The sequence below is a fragment of the Phyllostomus discolor genome, chromosome 6 (genome assembly GCF_004126475.2).
Source record: "Phyllostomus discolor isolate MPI-MPIP mPhyDis1 chromosome 6, mPhyDis1.pri.v3, whole genome shotgun sequence".
Classification (NCBI taxonomy): Eukaryota; Metazoa; Chordata; class Mammalia; order Chiroptera; family Phyllostomidae; genus Phyllostomus; species Phyllostomus discolor.
This window is the reverse complement of record NC_040908.2, coordinates 24,031,913-24,058,534: the sequence shown is the minus strand read 5'-3', so window position 1 is coordinate 24,058,534 and position 26,622 is coordinate 24,031,913. Positions and strand designations below refer to the sequence as shown.

Genomic DNA, 26,622 nt, shown 5'->3' with positions numbered 1-26,622 from the left:
AATGGACTGGCTTGATAAAGATACATAAGAATGCATAAGGGGACCCCCCCCCCGCCCCCGCATATACACATACTGGAGAGAGAGGATATTCACTTTGTTGTTTGAATTGAATTATGTAGTAAAGTGAAAGGTAAATCCAGAGTCAGGATTTGCAGTAGAAAATTTCAAAGCCACTTAAGCAGCCAATCACTACCGGTGCTGCAAAGCCAATTATGCAGACCCAGCCTATGACCTTTAGAAAGGCATAAAAGATTTAGAAATAATATACTTATCGTGTGACCAATTCACTAGAAAAATCCTTCAGTAAATTTCTGTTGAGAAAAATCATCACAAAGGGAAATAATTGATAAGGTTCTATGCAAAGCCAATCCTATCCAATGGTGTTAACTCACACAAAATTCCTGTAACATATGTGACATTTTCTGATTTTTTGGTATAGGGTTGTATAGGCATCAAAATGGGCCATGGCAGTGAATCAGAGAAGTAGCAAGTAGAGGAAGTATTTTTCATTGTGTGTGGTGTGTGTGTGTGTTTGCATTAGATTGTTCCATGAATGTCCTATACAAAATGAAGTTAGAAACACTGTCTAGACTGTTCACTTTTTAAGCCTCACTAATAATTAGAATAAAAAAACATTTATTGAAAATGTGTCATGTGTCCGCCGACATCAAGCTTTGCGTGATATTGTGCACGGCATTACCTCAATTAATTCTTACAACAATCCCATAGCAGAGATATTGTTGCCCTTGTTTTCCGAGCATGAGAGCGGAAATTGAGGTGTAAAGAAGTTAGGTAATTTCCTGAGATCACTGGTGAGTGCTAGGCAGAGCCAAAATTTGAACCCTTGTCTGTGGACTCAAAGCCAGTGCTCCAAAGCTATTGACAAGCACTTTATTTCACTTGGGGGGAAAATATGATTATCTCAAGACAATTTTTTTATTCATTCTATTTTGTATATAGCTTTAATTTTCAGGTAGCTTAATAGTAAATAGATCAGATATCATCTATAGTTATGGGCCTATATTCAACAAATGCATTCATTAAATTCCAAATTTGCAAATTCTGCAATTTGTTCAGAACGTCCTAATTTACTAAATCATGTCAGCCAGTTACTTAGCAATCAATGCAAAACAGACTATTTTTTATATCTGGAGCTATTGATTTGTGAAATTATAACTTTCTGCATTGACCTTTGCAAATATAAGCAAGAGAGTAAGGTTATGAAGCATTCAGTGCACAGTCATTTCTCTGTGGGATTGTAGTCTATTGGTGTGTAACCACTTTAGAATAACTGATTTGTTCATTTAGGGTAAGTATCAGGTGCCACTCTTCTGTTTTTCCAGTTTTCCATTTTATTTTGGTTTATCAAATGCAGTCAGCCTTAGAGATTGCTTTTATTAGTCACTGGTGGTTTCCTTCTTTTCACACATTGAATCCAACAACATGTGCAGTTTTTTAATAAGTAAAACTAAATTCTGTGGGAATTTTCTCCTGAAGAATAACAGGGAGAACTGGTCTTGATGAGACATGACCATTTATCCTCATCACTTTCATATGTTTCTTTTACCAACTTCACAGCCTCACTTTAGGCAAAAGCAAATACTGTTGTTATCCTGCCTCCACTACGCAGATGGAAAAAATATAGTGACCACCTAAATGCCATGAACCCGGGAAGTCAGCAATAGGTCTTGGGAATAACCTTGAGTCCTAATAAACAGGGTGGTATGCTCCACTCAAAAATACCACTGAAAATCCAGTTTTCTCTAAGTCTTAAAAAAAGACTCCTGCTCCACACCCTTTTTTATTTAGGAACATTAGTTTATGTTTCTGATGTCTTAGCTCCTGCTCTTTAAATAACTTGGCATTTCCAACCCCCTCCCTTTTTATTGGCTCAGTACTTTCCCAGGGCAAGTGTCAAATAAAGCTGGAGCATTGGTTGCAAATTTCTTCTTCTCTCTCCATCTATCCTACCTCGGAGTCATTGGGAGACTAGGGCACCCCACGGTGTGACGATAGGACACCAGTCAGCGTCACATGGATGGGATGGGATTGGGGAACATTTGCGCCTGGCCGTCTTCTGAACTTAAAGCCCTCACTGTAACCTAAGTGAGGGCCTGGAATGTGGACACAAGAGCTCAGCACAAGAACGTACATTGGCAATGCCACATTCTTGCTAAAGAACCATGGAGACAAACAATTAGAATTCTTGGCCCTCTTTTGAAGATATATCATAGAACTGATTGGAGCAAAAAATCGTGGATAAGTTCTCAGGCTTTTCTCCTTCCTTCTCGTCTTCTCCTCTTCTCCACACCTGTTGCATAAGGACTCTATTGAACAGCTCCTTAAAGGCTTTCACGTTTAGCTGGCAATCTTCTAGTGGCCATTTATCAAGTTGGTGGAGGAAGCTAAGCCTTTGGTCAGAGAGATTAGAAAATTTAAACACATAAATTTATTGAATTTCTTAACTTGAGCCTTTGGAAAGGGAGTGTTTTAGTTATACAGACAGAAATGTGAATTATTTTGTGCTATAGAATACTGGAAATTAGAATTCAAGAGTTCAAACAGGGGAGACAGATCTGGGAAGGCTTAGTGTAAAAGGTAACGTTTAGTTGGACTGAAGAGTCGTGTAAGATCTCAGTAGGCCAGAGCATGTGAGAGTATTCTATTCAAAGGAAACTGCAGGAGAAAAGGTTCAGGTGGGTGAAAGCCCATGTCTATTTTCAGCGAATTTCAAATAGTCCACTGTATGTGTGTGTGTGTGTGTGTGTGTGTGTGTGTGTGTACTGTTGTAGTATGAGGAGAAGTAGAGGACCAGGATTGGGAGAGACACATTAATGTGCTTGGCTTTCACTCTGTCAGCTGACCAGATCTATTGAGTGGACAGGAGACATAACCTTCTCTATGCTTTAAGAAGGTACCTAGTGGTGTGGAGCACAGATTGAAAGGGATGAGCTGAGGGGGAAGCAGATCAGATAGGAATCAAATAGACTAGGTAAGGGATTTTGCTGGTTTACAATAGGAGGAAAATGGGATTCACTGTGGAGCTCGGACGAATTTTGGAAACTTGATTGAATGTGAACTGTGAGGACAAAAGTGACATCAAAGGCAACATGCGTCCAGTCAGTGGGGCTGTCACATGATCTGAAGAAGGCAGAACAGTTTGCTTTTGGACTTGGATTTTAAATGCTATCAGTGGCAGCTGCAAATGTATGTCTCACACCAAAAAGGAGAATTGAGAACTGGAAATAGAGACTGGAGAATTAGCAGCAAGAAGTAATGGCTAGAGCCAGTAGATCAATTGATGTTATCTACAGAAAAAATATAAAGAAAGAAAAGGACTAGAAGAGGCCTTGGAGGAATGCCTTATTGGAAGGGGCCATTGGAGGGAGGACTTGCAAGAAAGAAGGAGCAGTCAGAGGCAGAGGAGCTAAACCTCTCTAGTGTCACATCAAATGTAACAAGGGAAGAGAAAGTTCCAAGGACAAGGGTGACTAACTATTACTAGTAACGGAATTGCCCTTGGGGAGTTTGCAATCTGTGTGCATCAGGCTAATGAGTTACATTTACTCACATGGTGCTTTTGGGTTGCAGGGATTTCCTTGGATTGCTAAATTTCCTGTCTTAATCACACTGTCTACTAGCCAGAATACTCTCCCATCTCAACTCACCCAAACCTAGGAGTCTTAATTGAGTCTTAAGACTCTTTTAAAAGTCTAACTCTTCATCCACGCCTGCTGAGTATTGGTCTTGTTCTTTCTGAATCCGTGTAGTTGATATAATTAGTTCTCTTTCCACATGTATGTCATATTTCCCCAAGTGGACTATATGAGTTTCAGAGCAAATATTGTGTTTTAAACTCATTCATTTTTGCCTCAACATCTAACATAATGCTTTGTACAAAGAACGTGCTCAAAAGATTGTCTTTTTGGAAAAAGCTATGAAGTGAAATTTGCTCATTTGTATTAGGTGTCAGAAAACAGTTAACTCTTTTGACATAGTAACACCTCTTCTGGGACTATATTCTACAAAAATAATATGAAATGTGAAAATGTCATATGCACAAACATACTTGCCAAAGTTCTAATCAAGACAGTTCAAAGGTCCAGTATTGTAATAGTGGAGTGCTTATGCAAAAATATAAATATTTTATTTAATAGAATCATACAACTTTTAAAAATTATGGAGACTACTTACCAACTTAGAAATGTGATTATCATTTAAAAAGCAGGACACAAAATTATTTGGGCATAATGGTTTCAAAGGTATAACATGGGCATATTGAAAATATTGGAAGAGAATGGGTTAAAATGATGTTTTAAGACAGAAAAATAGATTCCACATGGTCTTTTTCCTTTTTAAAGTTTATAGTAATATATCATTATTATAAGTTACCTTACATGAAAGTGATTGTTTGTTTCCTAGGGAGGACCAAATACTATGCAGTGAGCTTGAAAGGTCACTTGGGCCATTAGAGCTATTAATGAGCCAAGGTCTTAGGATCAACAGCTGTGCACTCCAGACAGAACCCTTCCCTTGTTTCCATATAGTCATCTTTATGTTCACATCGTTAAACCAAATAGACCTAACAGCTTTGGTAAAGGCTACACATGAAGCACAGGCCCTTTGAGAAGTGGATAGAAGGTGTCCTCTTTGAGTCTACTCATCATCACTAGGCTGTCAGGATCCTGGTGGGACCATCATGTTTGATCAATACTGACAGTTTGTTTCAGCTCATAATTGTGGACAAGGGGACCATCTTATCCTTTAGGCAGTTACAAGGGTTAAAGAGAGAGAATAAAGAAGATGAAATTTAAGAGAGTAGAGAAACCCAGAAAATGGGGTGAGGGGCAGGTAGTAAATGAGTGGGCTGTGAAAGAATTAGGAATAGACACGGAAAGACCAAGGGTGAGAAAGGAAGGTTTTTAACTCTAAGATAAGTGTGTCTGCCTCTCTCTGATGTTTCTCTTTCTTCACTTTCTAAAAATCTTCTCCTGCTGCTCAGTGGAGTCTTTCAAACAGAAGCACCGTATTTTCAAATACTGTGACTGTTTTTGATCTTTCCTCTAATCAATATTCTGAGGTGGTCTTGGCAAGAAAAAGACCTACTGTCTTGAATCATGGAATGTACTATACCAGAAACTGAGTGGTTCAGCATCACAGGCAAAGACAAGTACCAAATCGTGGGGTCAACAGAATACTGGTAGTGGGAAGTGGGAAAGGCAAGGGTGGGCTCATGGGGAAACTGAGGGATGCACTCTCCAGGCATTGTGTAGCCTTTGTCAGCTCCGAATTTGAAAAGCCGGTTCAGACAAGTGGGCTCTTTCACTCTGCTACTAGGGCTGCCTGAAGTGGCCGGAACAAATGATGCTCGGTGCCGACACCACACAAATTGCACAGCAGCTGGCGGAAAGGTGCAGGAGATCTGTGAATCAGTTCTGGACAGTTCAGGGTTGAGGACCTTCCCTGTTGGGCTATTGCAAAAGGCAGTTCATGCCTCTTGACATGAGGCAGGCTCAGGAAGGTGCCCTGGCACAGGCATTAATTATCTTTTTGCCCATTCTAGGTAACCTATATAGGACTGTGAAATTTAAAGAGATGGCAAAGTGAAAAGGTACTTATTTTCCATGACAATAAGTCAAACACCTTTTAGAATGATTCAGGTTTTAAGGCTGGATCTCAAAGGAATTGAGGGAAAACTTTCTAAAAGACATTTTTATAATACAATATTATTATACCATAATGATGAAATATTAAATAGGTACAGCCTTCTTATTCACTTGAGTTGCTCATAAGTTAATGAATGGATTTCTAGAGAAAGTAGTCATTATGCCTTGCCTTTCTCAGGTGTACTACTCACCAAATTATTGATCTACTCTACTGGTTTGGAAGGGAAAAGCAGCATCCAGGGGCTGAACCAGGACTCCTCCCTGGTTCCAGAGGCCTGACAGACCACTCAGAAGATATCTTCTTTCTAACCTACTTGAAAAGGTCAAGTTTTTTCATTGCCCTTACTAGGAGGGGGCAGAGTTTTATTTTCCTTAAATCACCAGACATCAACCTACAGTCTTACGAGTAAACTGTCTGCTTTTCTTCTGGTCATAAAACAGAAAATGTAAGTTATTTTCTCCATAAAAGAATTAATTGCAGTTTTTCTGCACAGAATTTCTAGGGAGAAAGCAGACCTTTAAATAAATAATTGGGTCATTATTTATTGAGGAAAGAGTGGGAAGGGATGTGGGGGGGATTTCCTGGGAATAAAGAAAGGATGTTGATGTGTAGCAGGAGCCGTGTGTTGAGCATACTGTCAGGATCTGGAGGGAATTATAGGAAGGAAATAAGCAGGGAGTCAGATTGTGGCACAAACTATGGACACGTCTTTCCCACATCACCTCTGTAGTCAATGTGTCCTCACATAGCAAGAAGTGAGATGGTGTCAACACTGTCACCAAAAAACAATTGTACCATCAGAAGATGCTGCAGATATGTTTTTGGAACATGGCACAGTGCTATGACATTTGCATTTAAACCAAGAACTTGGCAAGATACAGCCTTTGTGAGTAATCAGTAATAGCACAGTTCCCAATAAACTTCAGATTTGTGACCTTTATGCTTCTAATTAAAAGAAAAAGGGAGGGAGGAAGAGAGTAACTATATGTCCCAGTTTTTTTCATGGAACAATCTTGGTTTACATGTATGGTAATGATTAATAATGCCTCTTTTAGTTACCAAGTGGCCCAGCTTGGAATAAAAATTATATGGTAACTCTCTTTATAAGTCAAGTATTACGTACATGGAAATGAGCAAAATAGTTTACAGCCTTTTTATTCTAATAAATTGTTTAAAAACTTAAACTCCTGAAACTAGAATCAGCTCTCTCATAATTTTCTAATACCTCTTCAAAGATGAAATAATCACCTGGATAAGAGATCTAAATTTATGATATCATTTCAGATCATTTAAACAATTTGGGATATTTTTAAATCCCAGCAAAGAATTTAGAGTTAAACACCCCCAGAAGCGGCTTGGTAAGAGAATTTGTTTCTGTTGTATTCCTCCCTCCCCACACTGGGCAATTGGACAAATAATCATCTCATCGAGATGCAGCTGTTTTGGTCATATGTCCCTTCATAATGCATAAAACTCACTCTGTTAGTTTTGCTTTATGCTGTTTCCTGGTAGTTGAATTTTGCCATACAAATATTTGTGGAATGGGCGTTAATCAAATTTTAAATTGGGAATTTTGGAAAGAAGATTATAACAGGCAAGTGAGCCAGAAATCCAGACTTGTTTTATGTTGAATAGATTAAGCACTCAGATTTATTTTTGAGCTAAGCAAATTAACATTAAAAAAGAACAGGTGAAGAAATAGTTTGAGACTCAGAAATGGCAATTCTATTTGCAAGACCTTTGGCGGCAGTTCTTATGGGAATCAAAGTCTTAAATTGCTTTTGTTTGTATTTCAAACCCTGAAAAGGAAATATTGATTAAAAATCAGGATGATTATTTATTAAGGAGACACAATGTTGTGGATATCAATCTTGATAGCTATTTAAATAAAATGACCAGCTTTGTAATTTGTCTCTGAGAAAGATGCTAGAGGCTCCTGGGAGAGAAAGCCTTATAGTGGACTATGTGCTATTGCTTTACAAAGGATTAAGAATATTTCTGTAACTATTTTCTCTTCTGTCAATAAACTTTAAATCTACCTAACATTCATTCATTTTTAACCATTCAATCAAATTTTAAACTATAAAAGCTCTTAGACTAAAATTTTAGTAGCAATGGAATGGATTGTGACAACTCCTTGAGAAAAACTAAATGGATCTCAGTTTATTTATATTTAAATATGGATTATAAAACCTACCATAGAAGATAGTTCTAAGAATTGAGTGAGATTTTATAGATATACATAGTACATAGATTTCTAAATATGGTACTATCTGTACATATTATGTGTATGTTAATAATATTAAATATATGTATATCCCCCAATGTATGGAAGACACTACAGAAGTGGCATTTTATAATCATCTTTGTAATTATTTTATATTAAGTTGATATCATTCAATCTTGGCTAATGGCAACTTGTGAAGACATTAAATGTGAGAAAATTATGGCTTCCTTCTTTTTCAACAGACATTTATGGATTACCCATACTGACTATGGGATAGTTCCTTGAAATTAAAAAAAAATGAATCAAATTGTCTGTGATTCAAGAAACTGAGCTGATAAACCAAGGGGTACATGGCAAAACCCTGTTCTTATATTATACAAAGCCACAGAGCAGCCTTTCCAAAATCATTACTGATGCAATCTTTTTAAGCTCATTCAGTCAAATAGAACAGAAGTAAAGAAAGTCAAAGAAATTGATTTGCAGCTTAAACATATGTGAATTTTATGAATAAATGTTATATCAGCTCTAATGGCAGATATCATGGTCCTTTACATTCTCTTAGAGATTCAGCAGCACACCCTAAGGTGACTAATGAGTGATAGGATTCCATGGTCGGAGCAGACAGTGACCTTAATAAAAGCTTGTGAGCTGATGAAATGAGTTAGGAAACACTCTACAGTATCTCAGGTGATTTATTCCATGGGAGATAACAAGCCATAGCGTCCATGCCTTAGTAAGAGCCTTCTGGTCCATGTTCGGATCACTACCAGCCTGAGCACATCAATTCTGAGACTCAATTCTTTTTCTGATGAACAGAATCCTACTTAGAACTGATGAAAATGGTCACAATGGTTATGAATGTCTTAGATAATTGACTTGTGCAAACTATACACCAAATACATGAAAATATCAGAAAATCAATTATATTCCTTAACAGATGTTTTCTAGGCAATGTTAAAATAATTATTTGAAAGGGAGAAAGCCAGCTTTCAGATGTTTATAACAGAAAGAGATATATACTGGGACTTTGGAAAAGATCAAGTTTCATGTCCCTTTTAATATGTATATGGGGAAATTGAGACAGTGGGACCACAAGTAGATGTATGACCTTGAAAAACATCTAACACAGGGTTTCTAACTCTCAAACTAGAGACCTCACAGCCTTTTACCTTTGGTTCCCATGGCCCTTTCTCACTCACATTCTCCCATGATTACAGTGGGGAGTGCAGAAGTACAGGCTGTTAGAATGCAGAAATAAAAGTGGTTGATGACTTACAGCCAAATTGGCTAATTTTGTTCTGAGCAGCAACTGACTGATAGAATGTTCTGTGGGCACAAGGAGAGAAGAGGTCAGCCACATTTGATTTTAATGTATTTTCATTAGTTCATCAAATGCTCTTTTTGAGGAGACACTTAAAAGATCGAGTTCAAAAAATATTGAAAATGGAGGAAAATGTCCCTTTTAAGCATGGCCTCCTACGTTACATGATCCATTTAAGATCAAGCCATTTCTCACTCTTCTTAACAATAAGAAACATATCAAAGTGATTCAAAGAGGAAATGTTAAGAGTTTAAAGAGACCTGACATTGCCCTACTGAAAGTGACTTCCTTATCATTTAATAAATGTCTTAAGAGTGGGCAGACCCCCAGTTCTTTTTCACCTTTAACATCAGCTTGTAGTTTGATGTAGATTTGTTTAGGGCAATTTACAGCAACTTGAACTATACACAGAATGCCAAGAAAGCTAACTATGTGTTCAGAAAGCCATCAATTGATTCCAGGTGGGCCAGACAACTAAGTGCAGAAGTGCTGTAGGACATAATGGTTTGAGGAATCATGTAACGTTGACCCTTCATCATTTGGTCAGTATCTGAATCAGTATTTTGATGAAGATATTGGATGTTTATTAAGTTTACATTGAATCACAGAATAGTTATTTAAAATGTTTTTCTGGAATAAACTGAATATATTTAAATGTATGTACACAAATATACTATGTGGCACTTAAGTTAAAAATAAAAACACCTACAGCTATACAGCTGTGACTTAGGTGATATGAGGATGATGGTGATGGTGATGATGACAACAAATTCTAATGTTCGCGCCCAACTTTATGCATGATTTTATACTCAGAAGTGTACCTATATCCTGCTTCCTCAGAACAACTTTATAAGGAAGCTACCATATAATTCCCACATAATAGATAAAGAAATCAACGCCTTATTCAGGAAAACACTAATTGAATACTTTCTATTTGCTCAAACATCACAAATGTTATACATTGAAGATGAATAATGAAGTTGTTCCTAGATCCTAAGACTATACTTGTTTGTTCTGTTACAACATTTATCTTTACGTATGTTAAGTGCACCTCATAGTATGTTGCAACTGGCGGGAGTTCAAAAATAGTATTTACTTCCCATGTTTAGAGAGTGCAGTGCTTAAGAAAAATAATAAGACATTTTAGTTAATTGCAAGCCATTGCTCAGCTAAAATAACTCATAAACTCTTGAAATCTATGTTGATAAAACACACTATTTTTGGATGGGATGGGAGTGTTGAGAAGATAAAGATTCAAGCAAACAGAACTGCAGTGTGCAGGCCACAGCAGGAAGGCCATCTTCAGTTCTTAGGGCCACTTGTTAACAGGGACATAGACAAACTCTAGAGAAAGATCATCAAAATCGTGAACTGTCCAGAAGTCATACTGTAAAAAGAAACAATGGAAAAGAATGTGGAAGAAGAATTAGGACTTAGGAGTTCGTGATAACTTTTTTCAGATAGTAAAGGAGTTGCCCCCAGCAGGAACTGTCTGTAGCTCTGGAGAGGCAGAGTGATGGCTGATGGAGGAAGGTTGAATGAAGGAGATTTCTGCCTAACAGAGGAGTTCTGTGACAGGTACAGCAGACCTGTGGCTCGGAATGCTTACTGAGGCATACATTTTTGTCATTCATTTAATTGTTTGTTCAGGAAGCATGTATTGAACAACTCCTCTAAAGAACATATGGCCCAGAGAGTGATCAATACTGCCAAAGCTGGATCAACCAGGTAACAAAGGGAGCTCCAATTATTAATTGAACAGCAGCTGTAAAGGTCCATAGTACAGAGAAGCAAACAGAGAAATAAAAGCCTGATAACATGAAATGGGATATAGCGGGTCCCTTGGTTCAGCTGCCTCTGAGCAGAGTGGGGTAAAGCAAAATTAAATAGAGTCAGTGTTGAGCAATTTGTGTCTTATGTCAAATGGTATGATCTACTGAAGACTTTATGAGCATCTGCTAATTGTGCCACTTAGAAAAATGGAAATTCTCATTGTGACCACATACATTTAGTAGTATAATGTCTCACTTGATTTCTCTTTGTTGTGCAATAAAGCTATTCTTATACCGTCCCCTCCCCCTGCAATAAACAGGAGCATTCCAGGAATTACAGGCATTCTCATTGCTTCGACTTGTGTTACTCACTCAGTTGGGCATTTATGTCTTCCTTTCCAAATCCCGTTTCCTGGAAGCTGAAACCTTTCCATTAGCCTTTTATAATACAGTCCGGTGCCACTTAACAATGGAGACATGGCCTGAGAAATTCGTCATTAGGCGATTTTGTCATTATGCAAGTGTCATAGAGAGCACTTAGACAAACCTAGATGGTATAGCCTGCTGCACGCCTAGGTTACATGGTACGCCACCCTCCTGTATGCAGCCCGTCGCTGACTGGAAAGTCATTATGTCGCTCATGACTGGAGTGACAAATCCATAACATGATTGCTCAAATTCTAGTGACTATAATATTCATAAGGATTCTTTTCCTCAAGCAGCAATTCTACATTCAAATATTTCATAAAAAGGTTAAGGGGGAAAAGTAACAACTTCTGGAGAATAATCTTGCCAAGTGTTTTCCCAGAAGGTACTGAGATAATAGGCTTGTGTCTGATCCATCCTCATGTAACTTCAAGAGTCCTGAAGATAGACTGAATTTCAAGTATATATTTTTTCTTCATCAGTTAAAGTCAGTGAGTAAAAATAGTAGTATTATTTTTGGACAGATTCATCAATATCTCTACATTTTTCTTAGACAACAATGGACTACATGTATATGAGGCATTACGTTCCATATATTGGAGGCAGTTTTGTACAGTGGTTAAGGGTATGAGATTTGGGGCCAGAGGTATTGGCTTCTTCATGTATTGGTCATATGACTTTGGGAAAGTTATTAAGTCTTGGTGAACTTCTCTATAAAATGGGAATAATAACAGTACTTGCTTCATGGAGTTGTAGTGAAGATGATTAGCTGAGGTAGTACATAGAAGTGGTTTGGTAAAGTATTTGGTACATAGTAAGTGTGAAGTCTAAGCCATTAGCTCTCAAATCGTGGTGAGTCTCAGAATCACCGGAAATGGATTTTTTTAAAGATTTTTATTTATTTATTTTTAGAGAGGGAATGGAAGAAGATAGAGAGAGAGAGAGAAACATCAATGTGCGGTTGCTGGGGGTTATGGCCTGCAACCCAGGAATGTGTGTGCCCTGGCTGGGAATCGAACCTGGGACACTTTGGTTCCCAGCCCGCGCTCAATCCACTGAGCTACGCCAGCCAGGGCCGGAAATGGATTTTTAAAAATACAGATGCTTTGGCCCCTTCCTGAGAGTCTCTGCTTTGGTAGTCTGAGATGAGGCTCCGATAATCATATTTTGGATCATTTCTCCAGGAAATTCTGATGCACACCAGAATTTTAAAATCACTTACTGATGATTTTGACTTCCTTTGCCCCTTCCAAACTTAGCCCATTTCTTGCAAGTTTACTAGGCTTGTGTAAGAGGTAAAGAAAGAAAAATAATTCGGTTTTCCACATGGTAGCACTTGTTACCATGGATCCATGTTTAGTTACCCCTTTCCAAACAGCCTGTGGTCTGGCCTCTGGGTCCTATTGTGCTTTTCCCAGCCCTGCCCCCACCCGGAAATCTGCTCTGTCCGTGGAACACTGAGTATCCACAGCAGTGACAATGGAGAGCTTCAGATACCACATGAGAAGGGAGGCAAACACCAGCATCAATTTCCAGTACAATGAAAATAAATGCAATTTTGAAAAACTGAAGAAATACTACGGTATTCTGTCTGATTTATATGCTGTTATAATTTTTAGTTAAAAACAGCTCTCTTACATAAGGACCACTTAAAGTAATAGACTTACAGGATTGAGGAATTTTATTTTCAAATTACAAATTAAGCTTATTTCACCTAAAATTTCTTTTAGGGTTTTTTTTTAATTTATTTCTATCAGTGCCTGGTTTGCCAGTGGTTTGCTGAGATGAGTCAGAATTCTACTCAAGCATAAACCAAAACAACTATTTCGTCTAACTCAGAAAAATATGAATCGCAAAATCAATATGATTACATGATGTAGGCGGTAACTTATTTCATTACCACTGCCCTGCACCAATCTGAGAAGTGATGAATTCTGTCTGTCCCTAGCCTGAAATAAATATCACAGAGAAATTGAATAAGAGGTTAAAAAATAGTATTTCTGCCTGAGTCATGGAGAACTAGCCTATCTCAGCCAAAGCTATCTTCAGAGAAGCTGAACTTTTAAATAACTTACAACCTCAATTCCAGGAAGTTATTTTCAGTGTTATCATACTACTAAAATGAATGTTAGCAGTTTAACAAAATTTTGGAGCAGTAGCCGTATGACAGAGAACCAAATAAACAAATTCTCTGCCCTCATGGAGTTTACAGTTGAGCGGAAGGCAAGATAAATGAAACAATGGATCAGGGAGCGATGACATAAGACGGGAAGAGGGATGTAGAGTTTCCAGGATGGCAAAGGCCCAGAAACCTGATTGTTTTCTCTTTTCCTGATGAGACATAAATTAGATGTTGGCCATTCTGAGATGTTGGACCACCACTACCGGGTAATATATGAAGGGGGAAGACCAAAACGGGCCGGAAAGGTATTTAGGACGGCAACCCTGGCGCTGCCAAGGTTCAGATCCTCATTCCACAGCAGCACTTAAAAGTTCATTGTTTTATCAACTGAATTTACAGGTTAGGAAATGGGGGCACTATGGCTACATTTTATCACCTATAAAATGAAGATAATAAAAATGATAATGGCGATAATAATAAATGGTAGTTAATAATTGTTGAGTGCTACCCAGCACCAAGCACTATAGTAAGCACTTTACGTGTATATGGCGTTTAACCCTCCCAGCATCACTATAAGGTAGGCACTGTTATCATCCCCATTTCATACATGAGGAAACTAAGGTCCAGGAAAATTAAATAGCGTGTCCAAGAGCATACTACTATTTTAGTGGAAGCACTGCTGTACAGAACTAGGCAGACTGGCATAACTAGTACTACACACTAATGTAATACTGTTCAAATTCTAATTTTAGATCCACCATTATTCAAAGGTAGTATGATATAACATACCTTAAACTCAAATATTAATACTGTCTGAATTATCTGCCTGGCAGATAATTTTTCTAGAATAATTTGAATGCCCCCCTCTCTGTGAAGCCCTCCCCTGGCTCTCCCCTGAGAATCCCACTCCACACACTTAGGCTGCTTATATGTCTCTCTGAACTGTAAAATGAGAGATCTTGCTGCATAGGGGTTGTTTATTGATTTGTCTCTTTCTTGCTCTGGCACGTATTTTCTCCTTTGCTATTGCCACATCTTTGCATTGGCGCACTTCACTGAGGGCTATATTTTAAGGTGCGAGCAATTCATCGGAATGTGAGTTGACTCACAAGCCACGTGTGTGCAGCAGATGGGAATAATTTAACTTCTCAAAATGCCAACAAATGGTGTTCTGAGAATTTGTCGTTGTTGCTGGGTTTAAAGCATCATCTATCACACTCTGATTATTTTTACCTTTTTACACACTGGCTATCTTTATGTTCAGTTTTTCACTGAAATATCTTTAAGCAGAGTTATCCAAATTTTTCATGTAATTAGGGCGAGAAAACCTGAAAACAAACCCATATATTATTACAATACTTCTCAAGGCTGCATTTAAATACCCAAATAATGACTGCTGAGGGGGCAGGATGGGATCAGAAGTCACTAGTGCTAAATTTGGTAATTTTTTAAACCTCACCTGGTAAATGGAAGTCCTGAGGCCCTCAAGAATCAGTAGGCTTGGAATTACAAAGAAACCTGCTCAGCCAAGTATGTTTCCAATTCATAAATATATTTGGATGATACTGAGTAAAATATAATTGAGTCTGTAGAAGACCATACTGCCTAAATCAACCAGGTTTATTTTCTCTAACAATCCTGATAAGGTAGTCTGTTCTCTCTCTATGTATATATTTTTTTAATTAAACAAATTTATTGTTGTTCAATTACAGTTGTCCTCATTTCCCCCCATTACTCTCCCCTGCCCTACCCACCCCCACCTCCCACATTTAGTCTTCCCCCCCACTGTTATCCTTCTCCATGAGTCCTTTATACATGTTCCTTGAGTTGACCCTTCCCCTTCCTACCCCCATTAATCCTCCCCCCTCATCTCTGGTTACTATCAGTTTGTTCATTATTTCCATGTCTCTGGTTATATTTTGCTTGCTGATTAAGTTCCACTTATAGGTGAGATCATATGGTATTTGTCTTTCACCACCTGGCTTATTTCACTTAGCATGATGCTCTCCAGTTCCATCCATGTTGTTGTGAAGACTAGGAGCTCCTTCTATCTCCCTGCTGCGTAGTGTTCCATTGTGTAAATATGGTTTACACAGGCTTTTTATCCATTCATTTACTGATGGACACTTCTGTTGCTTATAGCACTTGGCTATTGTAAATAGAGCTGCATGAACTTAGGGTTGCATAGGTTCTTTTAAATTTGTGTTTCAGGATTCTTAGGATATAATCTAAGCAGTGGAATTGCTGGGTCAAAGGCAGATCCATTTTTAATTTTTTGAGGTATGTCCATACTATTTTCCACAGTGGCTGCACCAGTCTGCATTCCCACCAACAGTGTAGTAGGGTTCCATTCTCTCCACAGCCTCGTCAGCACTTGTTGTTTGCTGATTTGTTTATGATGGCTATTCTGATCAGTGTGAAGTGGTATCTCATTTTGTTTTTAATTCACATCTCTCTAATGGCTAGTGATGTTGAGCATGTTTTTTCATATGTCTATGGGCCCTCTTATGTCTTCCTTGGAGAAGTGTCTGTTCAGGTCCCTTGCCCATTTTTTAATTGGATTGTTCGCCTTCCTGGAGTGGAGTTATGTGAGTTCTTTATATATTTTGGAGATCAAACCCTTGTCCAACATATCATTGGCAAATATATTAACCATATGGTTCCCTTTTCATTTTGCTGATGTTTTCTTTAGCTGTGCAGAAGCTTTTTAATTTGATAAAGTTCCATTTGTTTATTCTTTCCTTTATATCCCTTGCTCTAGGGGACATATTGGTGAAAACATTGCTACATGGAATATATGAAATTTTCCTGCCTATATTCTCCTCTAGGACTTTTCTAAATCTATATTTTTTGTATGTGAAATTAGTTATGGATCATCCCTTTTTCCTCGACTCTAAGTTTTGTTCAGTCATTGAAGTTCACATGTGGTTGAGGAAAGGTATGTGGAAGTACTCAGGTTCTAAAGACTCTTTGCCAAATAGAAAGAAAAGCATACTTTTATCCTCCAAAACTGAGTGGACTAAGGTGACTTAATGAACTGCATCTCCTCTTTATGGTAATATGTAGTTTTATATTGATTTCAGAATTATTGGGTCTGCCAAAAAGTCCACTTAGTTTTTTCCATAAAATAAAAGACACATTTTTTTCATTTTCACCAATAACTTCATTCATTTGGATATTATGAGTATGTCTGCTATCTCCTACTACCAGATGTGCTGATAAACATCTTCTAATGCATAAGACAGCCCTGCAGCAAAGAATTATTTGGCCAAAATGTCAATAGTGCCAAGAAGCTTCACAAACCACTTTTGACACGTTTGCTTAGTCACAGCAACTTCTTCAAATACTGCACAAATCTTTTTTGCATTTTTACCTTCTTGAAATAATAAAGCACAATATGCCAAAATGTGTATTTTCTTCCATCTTCAATATTAAAATGGCTGTGCAAAAACTCACCAATTTTGATAAGTTCTTTTTAAATGCACGTTGATATGAAGCTGTCACAATACAATCTAATAAATTGTGTCCAATGAAGTTAAAGACCACTAAGCACTACTAGAGCCACCACAGAAAAAAATGATACAAACATTTTGGCCAACCCAATATTGTATTTTGCCCTTGCAGTGACTTCATTATTAACAGATTAATTGCAGTGGATTTCACTGATGTCCATACGTCCTCTTGTCTCTCACAGGCAGCTGTGGGCTATGTGGCACTGACCACCACTCAGTATATGGGAATGTCAGTCCAACTAGTGATTTCATCAGAAAGAACTTTTTCTGCATTAATGATCACTTGGGTAGAATGTTGGCCTTTATAATTCTGTAACAGTTTAATCTGAAATCAATAGATGTTCCATTTTTATAAAGTAATTGACTATCAGGAAACATTTCATTGGATATATATATATATTCCTGGAAGTTTTGGTTTATACTGAGTATTGCGTACAGTACCAATATTATTTGTAATTCTCATATGGCTTATGTAATAATTCAGGCTTTTTATTACAAATTAATTTAGAAATGTTATTTAGTCATTCAAAATAGTGGAGAAATTTTCTTCACAAGTTGATGTTCTTGAATTAATGCTTATAGCTAAAGAATTAAACTTTGAGAATTAAAAAAATGTCTTGTTCTGAAAATTTATGATCTCAGATAAATTTTTGTCTCTAATATTTATTGTCAGTTAAACAAAGAAAATATGCTCCTAATTTTAAAGTTTATAGTACATTAAACAGACTTTTTATACAAAATTTATTTGTTAATATTCAATAAAATTCTGTGTTCATACACAATACTCAAATTAATAAAAAAAAATCCTTCTAATTCCTTAAGCCCTTCAAATGTCTCTAGGATTTTTCTAATAAAGGGAGCACACTGCTTTGCAGAGGTATCCGAACTTGTTCAAGTAGTGATCCTTTTAGTAAATTGCTTTTTTCCCTAACATCCAAGCGTCATGTCTCCTTATGCCCTTAAACTGCAAGAGAAAGTCTAGTTTAGTCGCTGAATGGAATCTGGTTCGTAGACCCAATATGTGTTTATTGACCATGATTGGCACAAACCAACACGTCCCTTTCCCCATGTGTGCCACGTCAAGGAGTTCTAGATACCTTGCAAGCATAAACAGAGGTTTCCTTGCAAACATAAACTTAGGTTCTGCTTGGAGAACAAAAGACTTTCTTATGATGTTTTTTTCCTTGCAATGCTTGAATACAAAACCTATGAACTTTTTTCTGCATAGAAGGTCTATAGTACACAATTTAAATTGGCCTGAGGCCAGTGCAATTACTTATCTTGGTTGCATGCCCAGGTTCATTTCTTGATATAGCCCAGTGACAGCTGTTCTCATTGCAAGAAGCTTTTGAGTATTTTCCCCCTTTTGTTCCTTAATGTATTATAACCATGTGCCAAAGGCTACATAGAACCAAGGTAAAATTTAGATAAATTCATATCTCTGGGACCCTGTTACTGGAAAATAGTTTTCTAAGATGATTGCTACACTCCCATCATGTAAAGATTTTAGATAACTATTCCAGAAGGTTTATTTTGGATAAGAGAGTGCCATTATAGACATGTGACCCATTCTCACTTGTCTTTATCCATTTTGACCAATTCTTCAGGCAAAGAGCGTGATTGGGGGCCACATTTTAGTCACTTTTCAACTTTGAAATTCACTTGCACTTTTTTCCTTTTTTTAAAGATGTATTAGTTCAGAACTAACCCAGCTGGATCTAGCAAATGCAGACAGAAAGGCAATAATAACACATTTAAGCAATTAAAATTCAAAAGAGAATTCTTAGGAAAGAATTCTCTCACCTAGTCTAACCTAATGTCTTGGAGGCAGCTATCTTGACTAATCTTTTGCTTATTCAAAAATTGCTTTGTTTTGGAGCTTAGTAGCAAAAATAGTGAACTGCTAAATATATTATTCTATTGATCATCACTATTATTATGCTTATGTCATTATTATGATCATTATATTAACAAACTAAAAAAGGGAAAAAAGTGTGATCGTATCAATAGATATGGAAAAAGCAATGACTAAATCCAACATTAATTCCTAATAAAAGCTCTCGAAAAATTGGGAATAAAAGGGAGGTTCTTCAACCTAATAAAGGACATATGTGAGAAACTTAGAAGTAACATCACACTTAACAGTGAAAGGCTGAATGCTTTTCCTCTAAGATCAGGAACAAGTCAAGGATATCTGGTTGCAACGATTTTATTCCATGTTATATTGGAGATTCTATCCAGTGGTGGTGGCAGGAGGGAGGCATACAGACTGGAAAGGAAAAAGTAAAACTGGATTCACAGGCAGCATAATGATTTACACTGAAAATCTTATGGTATCTACAAAAGCAAAACTACTGAGGTAGCAAGGGAGTTTAACAAGTTTGCAAGGTACAAGATCAACATGCAAAAATTAATTGCATTTGTATATACTTGCAAAGGATGTTAATTGATACTAGAAAAACAGTCTCATTTATAATATCATCAAAAATATAATATACTTAGGGATAAATGTGTCAAAAGATGAGCAAGGCCTGTACAATGAAAACCACAACACCTCGATGAGAAGATATTAAAGAAAACCTAAATAAATGGAGAGCTGTACCTTTCATGAAGACTCAATGTTTTTAAGACATGCAGTTTTTCCAAATTGACTAAAAATTCAGCATAATGTAAATGAAAATCCCAGTAGGCTTTTTTTAAAAAGGAATTGTTAAGTTCTTTTTAATAGTTATGTAGGAATGCAAAGAATCTAGAATAGCTACAACACCTTTTAAAAAGAACAGAATTGGATGGGTAATAAAACCTGTGTTCAAGACTTATTTTATAGCTGCAATAATCAAGATAGTGTGATAGTGTCATGAAAGTAGACCAGTCAAGCATGATGAAGAATATAGAAACAGATCCTGACATGTATGAATAACTTCTTTAAAAACAAAACTGAAAACTCAGTTCAGTGAGGGACCAGTGTGGCTGGAAACACTGGATACTCACGTGCAAGGAAAAAAATAGTGATCTAGACCTCACACTATATAGCACAAATTTATTCAAAATGGGTCATAAACCTAAACTATAAAAATTTTAGGAAAAAAAAGAGAGGAAAATCTTTGACCTTTAGGTTAAGCAAAGATTTCTGAGGTACCTCACCAAAAGCATGATCCGTAAGAGAAAATAATTGGTAAAATTTAAACCTTTCTACTCTTCTAAAGACACTGTTTAGTGAATGAAAAGATACGCCAAAGGAAATATTGGTGAATAATTTGACAAAAGGCTTCTATCCACAATATATAAAGAATGTTCAAAATTCAACCTTTAAGAAAATACACCATAAACCTTGGCAAAAGATTTGAACAAACATTTCATTAAAAAAAAAACCATCCAGATGGTTTTTTCAGGTTACAAACACCTGAAAAGATGCTCGGCCTTATCAGTCACTAAAGAAATGCAAACTATAACCACAATAAAAATCTACTATGTACTGAATGGAAGGACCTGTTAAAAAGACTATATGAAATATTTGTCAGTGTATTGAGAGACTGGAACTTTTCTACACCACTGACTGGAGTGTAGAATGGTATATAATCACCTTAGGAGACAGTTTCTTAAGAAGTTTAACATATATGTACCATTTAATTCAACCATTCTACTCTTGGTATTTACCCAAGGGAAAAGAAAGCATAGAAAGGCTTGTATATCTGGAAATAACCCAGATACCTATTAACAAGTGAATGAGTAAACAAATACTATACATTGTATGTAGTACTATTTAGAAATTAAAAAAGAATGAACTATTTATACATACAACAACATGGGTAACTCTCAAAATAATTTTGCTGAGTGAAAGAAGCCAGGCTCAGCCCCACCCCCCTAAAGTACATAATGGATCATTCCATTTCTGTAAAACTATCAGAATTTAAAATTGTGACAGAAAGATCAGTAGCTGCCTGGGGAGGGAACAAATAGATGTTCAAGGAAACTCCTGGGATTGATGGATTATTAATTATCTTGATTCTGCTCTTTAGCTTTACAGATAAAAATTTCAAAACATCAAATTTTGTGAAATTGAACATTTTAAAAATGTTTGGTTTTATTGAATGTTAACAGTACTTCAATAAAGCTGTTTTTTAAAAAGACAGAGTAATAGACCTTGAGAACATGAGAATAATTGTGAAAAATTATAAGATGTAAAACCGATCTACTTTTGCTGCAGTTGATAAAGTCAAACCTACATCTGACAAGCCAAGAGTCCAAATCTAAAAGTAAGAGCTTCTGATTCTTTTATGTGATGAGCTTGGTATCCAGTCCTATCTTGTAGTTTCCAATGAATGTGATCTATTAGTTTTGGCAGTAGAAGCCCATCCTTAGAAATATTTGTGAAACTTACAGGAGATGTAGGAGAATATGTGTGTTACGTAGAATACAGTTTCCTGGATCACTGTTAGAGTCTGTGTACTGCACAGCTGTAGAGAAAACCATGAACATAATCTATGGTGAAAATGGTGCCCTCACAATTGTTCCTCACGATGATCCCGGTGGTTCGGAACCCTTGTAGCATAAACAAGATCCATTCTTGTAGCCTTTAACGTCATGAATAAGCAAATGGAGTGATTCAAAGTGTCCTAGTAAGAGGACTTTCCTATGAGGTAAAGGTGAGTAAAAACAAGCTCCGCAAAGGTGCCAGGTGAAGTGACGCTTCTGTAAACTTTGCGACAAGATAGTGGAAACGAGCATGTTTCAGATATCAAGCAGACAGCCTAAAGCTTGAAGATAAATCTTAAACCATGAATTTTGTGTTTGGCTCAGGGAGATGATGCCAGTTTAAGATACCAACAGGAGTGAAAACCAGCAGTACCTCTTTGAGATTCAAGGGCATAAAAGCAAGGGGGGATGGGCAGGGAGTACGTCAAGACCCCACACATTTGTTTCCTTTCACAAGATCCCCTTTGTATTGGTTCATATTTGATGCAGAAGAACTGACTGTTTTGAATTCAGAAGATGGCAAGGGCACCTTGGTTTTATTTTTGTTATAGGTTCTAAAGGATAGTTTCATAGGAACAAATCATAATGAGCTCATTTTGCAATCACAATGAAGTCTGTTTTTAACATTTTAAATTATGTGAGTGTGTTCACTATTGAAAAATTAGAAGATAAAAATAAAAGAACAAATGCTAAACAAAATAATAAAACCTCTCATGACTTCACTACTTGGGGATACATTCTCAATATTTTATGGATGTCTTTCCAGATGTTTTCTTTATATATCTGGTATGTAAAAATGTCAAACTTCACATATTCTTCTGTAACCTTTATTCTGTCAACAAGTCTGTTCAGATTTTTTGTGTCCATCAATACACATCTGTGCTACCATCTTCAGGTCTTCAATTGTCCGACTACAAGAATGCACCAAAATGATTTTAACCAATCTCAAGGCTAAAATCTGCTTAGTCTTAGTTTTCTTCTCTCTTTTTCAAAAGGAACACAGATTTCCTCTACAGCATGATCCTAAACTTGACTAAAGTTGGAACTTGACTAAAAAGCTACAGCTCTGAATTTCAAATGTCGAAGTGCTTTTGGAGTCATGCCTCTTGAGCGGTTAATTTTTTAGTGCTGTTGAATACTAAGCCTTCATCATTAGTGATGATTAGTGATCATTTTGTGATATTTGTGTGCATATTCTAGGCTTCACTGTTTTAATCACAGTACAGAAGTTAGCCTTTTCCACTCGTTGACCTCTCAGGGAACCTCATTCACTTCTTTCAGTTTCTAAACCTATAAATTAATACTAATTTATGGCATTTATTTAAAACAGAAAGGAGCCCCATATGTTTAGACAATTAACCAATAAGGATTAGGTCAAAAAACACCAGAGTTTTTCCTTAAGCTAATGTAAAAATATATTAAGAACTTTAGTTAGCTCTTGCATAGCATGGGTGTGCTAAGCTGCATTTTGACACTAACATGTGATCAAATCCAAGCCTTGGGACTGTGGCTTTGAACTATTGTGGAAAATATATCATACTGAGAGGAAGGCAGCTAAGGAGGCAATCCCTAAGGTCTGTGAGCTTGGGGAGGTCTTTTAGCTTCTCTGAAGCTCAGATTGTTCATCTTTAAAATGACAGAGTTGGAGAAGATAGCTCTAAGTGTTCCTCCAGTACAAATACTCTGTGGTTCTGCCCCGAGTCAGGGCTGTTGCTACAAGCCCAAATACTTTAGCTCTTTGGCTGCTTAGCCTATATCCCTGGCCACTGACTTCATCTCTCTCACTGCTCCTTTTCTCTGATTTGGGTTCTCTCCTTGTCCTGAGATCTTAACTGTTCTCCTTGGATACCTTCTTTATCTTGTATTACTTGCTTTCCTCCTTCTCCAGGTAAGTCCCATCTCTTGCTTATGTTCTGTGAAATCTGCTATGTTCCTTTGGGTTAACCCAAGTATTTTTGGTCCTAGTTCATTGGCTCTGCTCCAATTCCATACATCTGAATAAAAAGAAAGGAAGGAAGGGAGAAAGGAAGGGCGGGAGAGAGGAAGGAAGGAAGGAAGGAGGGAAGGAAGGAAGGAAGGAAGGAAGGAAGGAAGAAAGGGAGAGAAAGGTTTGGTACTTCCTTATTGTCCTGTACATAGTAATTGCTTAGAAGATATAAATGTTGATGCATGCTACAATATGAACTTGAAAGCATTGTGTTAAGTGGAAGTGAGCCACAAAAGGCCACATATTATATGATTGCATTTATATGAAATATTCAGAATCAGCCAAAACATAGAGACAGAAGGTAGGTTAGTGATTTCCAGGGACTGGGAGAAAGGGAAAATGGGAGTGACTGGTAATTGGTACAAGGCTTCTTTCTGGGGTGATTAAACTGCTCTGGAATTAGAGAGTGGTGATGCTTGCTCAACCTTGTGAATATGATAAAAAAAACCACTGAATTATACACTTTAATAGGGTAGATTTTGTGGTATATAAATTACATCTCAATAAAAATATCTGCTGACTCTGTAAAAAACTCAGGGAGTTGTTTACACAATATGGATTGCCTAGGCATTTTGGAATATTTCAATAACCAGTTTTAGGGAGATGATTGGGGTCATGTAGGTACAGTTCAAAACACAGGTGCTTTTCATCTGCGTGCCTTTCAGAACCTGAAGCACTTCTCCCCAGGGAGGAGCTTGTCCTGATCACTGAAGAGAGAGAACAGCAGGGGAGCCACAACATGTATCTGCAAACCTCACTCCTGTGTTGAAAATGTACTTCTTTTCCAAAACATTAAATGTACTTTGACTAAGAAGGTAAATAGGGAAGAAATGGGATTTTGCCTAAAGCACTGCCAGCTCGATATCTGTCCCCTCAAAAGCTAAACTCAGTAAAAATAATCACCATCGCCATCATCATCACTGTCAATGAGTTGTATTTCACTAGTGGTGTTTTTTTCCCTGCAAAATAATTGATTCAACTAGATATTTCACCATGTCTTGGAATTTTAGGTTGAATAAACATAATCGCAATACCCCAGTTAGTTCTGGACCCCAACCATTCCCAGGGCCCACTTCCCCAAATATTTTAGAAGGCCATCTTTTCTATGCCCTTCCTGCAGATAAGTTTATGCCCATCATCTTCCCTGTTGAGAGCGTGCGCTATTTTTAAAGGCTCCCAGAGAAGACTCTTCTTCAAAGAGATGGGATGACAAAGCTCTGCCCTATGTTCCATTCCCAGCGGAGCTAATTAGCCAGGTGTCTGATCTCCATGGCGTCTACCTGGCTCCCTCCTCCCCTGAAGGACTGAATGCTATCGGAAATAATTGTGAGCCCAGCACACCTTTAGGGATTTGTTTTTATTTTGTTTTGATTTTTTCCAACAGAGAACTTCCTTCTTCTTACTGAGTGAAGTATACAGCACTCAGATATTAGTGATGATTCCCAGAAGTCCTGGTGCTTGCGAGCCTTACAGCATCACTTCCTAAGCTTCTTATTCTCATTTGCTGCTCAGCAGAAGTGGTTCAAACTGGAGTCACGGGTTAGTTTCCATCACACGTGTTGCATCAGTTTGTCCTGTGCTCTTCCACTTCATCCACTCCATCTCTTCAGGCAGACCTGAAAGCTGCCTAGCTCAGCCTTACCATATTAGAGGAGAAGAGACTAAGATGGATGGGGTACAGACTTCCCTAAAATGATGCCATAAAATAGTGATGGACTGGGAATCCAAAACCTGCGTTCTAGTTGGCCAATTGTCCACTCCCAGCATGCCATGCTGCCATTCTGGTAGATTCCTATCATTTCAGTTAGATTCATGCTCCTTTCACCACAGGGAAAAATTATTAAGATAATGTCACTGCAGCAAATCAAGAGGCACTTTTCCCCCCAGAAACTAGCAAAAGGCAGATGCCACAAAAGAAGAGTAGCTTTGTGCATTAGTAGAGACCAGCAGTTTGCCAGCAGTTGGAATATTGGACGAAATGGGCTCCTAGGCTTGAGGATCAAAACTCTTGAATAGTGTCATTTTGGTTTGCCTTGTTTTATTATTTCAATTTTCTGAATCTCTTAGCAGTTTTTTCCTACAGTTAATAACATAGACCTAGCAACTGTCTTCAGAACTGGTTGCTCAAGATACTACATTATCATGACCCAGTGCTGCCAATGGCCCCTAACACAGACTGCAGGACTATCCATTTTCCCCTCTGGAGGGTTCCAGAACCTTTGTTGTTATCTCATGCCACAGAAAGGCACAAACTTTATAGACATGGGACAGTAGTCCTAAATTGACGTTTGTGGGTCTATTTCCTTTAGGTAGACAAAGTGTGTTACTAACCAGACACCTCCGGTAACCAGGAGCCTTGGGTGCCCATGCTAAGAAGTCTAACTGGAGATTGTACCCCTCTAGCCATTTTCCAATACCAAAACCAAAAGGAAGCATCATTCAAGAGGTTTTGGTTTTCTGTGGTTGAATTATTTACATCATGATTTTTTTCAATCTATGGACTGAAACAGAGCCATCCTTTGCTTCAGTAAATGCAGAAACACTCTTCATTAAACAAACAAAAAAAGTACTCTCAGATTTGTCTTCTGACTCATCACAATATTCCTTCAACATAGCAGGGTGGAAAATATTAGCTTCCCTATTCTCTGGATAGAAAAATTGGAGCAAAAATGTTGTTTCACAGAGATAACCAATCAGGGAGCCTGGCCTCGACTTCAGATCTGTTGATTTCCAATTCTGTGCAGAAAGTGACACTGGGGCTTAAATTAAGGAACTGCATTCTGAAAGGAAAGGTTTGCCATGATTTGGGCAGAGGCTTACTGACTTTGGCAACGGGACCAAGTGTCACACTTTCCTTTGGCAACTCTGGGTATTCCAGTTCAATCAGTGTGTATTTCCAAGAACTTTCCCCATGGGCCTACTTCTGGCTTCCATTTACAGAATGTTAAGGAATAAGAACATCTACCAAGTAATGTCTGAAAGTTTGCACTGACATGTTCCGTGCTAAGCACCCCCTTCTCCATTCTTCTTTTTATTTGTCCTCAGATGCCCTTGTGCCTCTGTATTCTCCAGTCACAGACTTTTTGTTCTGCCTCAAACAAATCCTTCTCTC

At 37.5% G+C, this 26,622-nt stretch overlaps 1 protein-coding gene and 1 long non-coding RNA gene across 12 annotated transcripts in view; one reads left to right on the top strand and one right to left on the bottom strand.

The window, feature by feature from the left end:
* Nucleotides 1-26,622, top strand: part of SLC8A1 (solute carrier family 8 member A1) — a 322,727-nt gene that overhangs the window by 131,320 nt on the left and 164,785 nt on the right. The gene's annotated exons all lie outside the window — the stretch shown is intronic.
* On the bottom strand, nt 10,232-11,313 carry LOC118501063. Its single transcript, XR_004903634.1, has 2 exons — nt 10,976-11,313; nt 10,232-10,335 (listed from the first exon to the last, which is right to left on the bottom strand). It is a non-coding gene; the product is annotated as an uncharacterized LOC118501063 (long non-coding RNA).